Here is a 1,983-nt window from a genome sequence, read left to right on the forward strand (position 1 = left end):
CACTAACATAAGAACAAGTGAGTGTGACATTAAATGTAAAGACTTGCTGGCCCCAGGGCCCAATTTAAAGCCATATCATACCAATGACATACTGTTAACTGTTGGCCATGACATGCTGAGCAAACCACCCCTTGGCTGTCAATTGTCATTCTAACTGTTGCAACCCTGGCCAAAGTCTTGGCTCGGACAAACAGGTGCTGCACTCGTCGCCCTTCTAGTTGTAATTCGTGGGCTCGGGGCAGAAATACATGATATTCCTAGAGCCAGTGGTGTGGTAAGGTAACCTTTAAATTCTGTACCTGGTCTCATAAGCAGTGAGCATATAGCTTCGCCCGGCGTCAAGATCCATCAGTGAGGTAACCTCGTCCCTGCAGTCTACCCCTGGCCCTATGTAATTGGCCCAGATGACCACCGCACCGTGCTGGCTGTAACCACGCAGGACGAGGATGGACTGCGTTGATAAACATCGGTGCCATTTATGACATATTGATGCCACATACATTCTCCAGGCACAGGGTGAAGACACGGGGTCAATTCTTGTCCGGATAGAGGGCGTACCCAGCCTCGCTGCCAAAGGGTGCAACGGGCTGCGTCTACCGTAAAATCCTGTGAATCAATCATGCGGGAATCTATTTGGGGAAGCCAAAACCCTGCTCCCATCTGGATGGGAAGTATAAAAATTGGGCACCAAATATCCTCTCGCCATGGAATTGCCACGCGCAGGCGGGCCAGGCACAGGTGATGCTGGCAGCAGAAGGGTTTAGGCTCCACCCACCACAAAGGAGATATTAGTAACTGTTCTTGGCAGTGGTTGGCCCATTTCTGCTGCCACTGCAAATAAAAGGCCAGATATTGCTGAGTGGCTATGGTCTGCCACAGCATACAGATGATGGCATTAACCGTATCAGAAAGGATTCCCACAAAGTTTGCCAATGACTTTTATTATTCCAGGCCCAAGCGACCTGGAGGGACTCTGCTGTGTGGGTACTAATGGCTCCTATTAAGGGCCCCCAGTGAGCAAGGGTGATCAAACTATCCCCCATCTCTGTTCCAGCATTACTGAGCTTGTTCCGCAGTGCTTCAATATCCCATTGGTTAAGGGCCCCCGCCACCACACCTACCCCTTCGGCTATTATTGCACCCAGGTCTCGTTGGATGCGCAGTGGAGGTATGGGCCAAATAAAGTGGGTCTATTGCCAACGCCCCGGGACATAACTTGAAACATGAACTTGGGACGTATCAAAGGTTAAGGTCACGTCCCGAATTCGGGCTGCTTGTATCATAGGCTGGCAAGCTGACAATTGCCGCACCATGGGGCCCTCAGGTTAACGCTCCCTCAGGCAGCAGTATGGCCCCAAGAAGGGGCTGTGGCCTTGCTCAGTGGATAATACCATAGAAGGGCAAAAGCCCGTGGTCGGCCCGGGTTACCGGGGCGTCCTAACAAATTAGTGGCATACACCACCAATGTTTCATTTGGGGACAATATTCCAGTGGTGCCAGCTGCTGGGCAACTTAGAAGCCATACTCGGGTGGCCTCTAGGTTGGCCCGAGTGGGTCCCCCCCCCAAGGTGGTCCGATGCAATCCACTTGCCACACTTGGCCAGGACGGGTCCCTCGCTTCAGAGACCCCGTGGGGTGCTTCGTCCAAGGTTGTGTTCGCACAGCTGTGCACACAGGGCAGTTCTCCAGCACTGTCTGAATCACATCCTGGTTTGTTGGGATTCCTCGCCGACGGGCCCACTGCGTGGTGCCTTCCATTCCTCTGTGGCCTCCTTGTTCGTGGGCCCAGCGGGTCAGTGCCTCCACAACTGGCTCAAGCATCCTCACTGCTGCCAGCTGGTCAGCTTCTTGATTAGCCATGTGGGCTAACCTGCTCCCCTTTTGGTGGGCGTCGACATGTCCAATAAAAATCTGTTTCTTTTGTGCTGCTTGCCACAACTGCTCCTCTGACTCGCTCTGCCTGAGGGCTGGAGACAATAGACG

Source organism: Emydura macquarii, unplaced genomic scaffold, assembly GCF_026122565.2.
Source record: "Emydura macquarii macquarii isolate MOO-44397 ecotype Brisbane River unplaced genomic scaffold, CSIRO-AGI_Emac_v2 contig_3148, whole genome shotgun sequence".
In the NCBI taxonomy this organism is placed as follows: domain Eukaryota; kingdom Metazoa; phylum Chordata; order Testudines; family Chelidae; genus Emydura; species Emydura macquarii.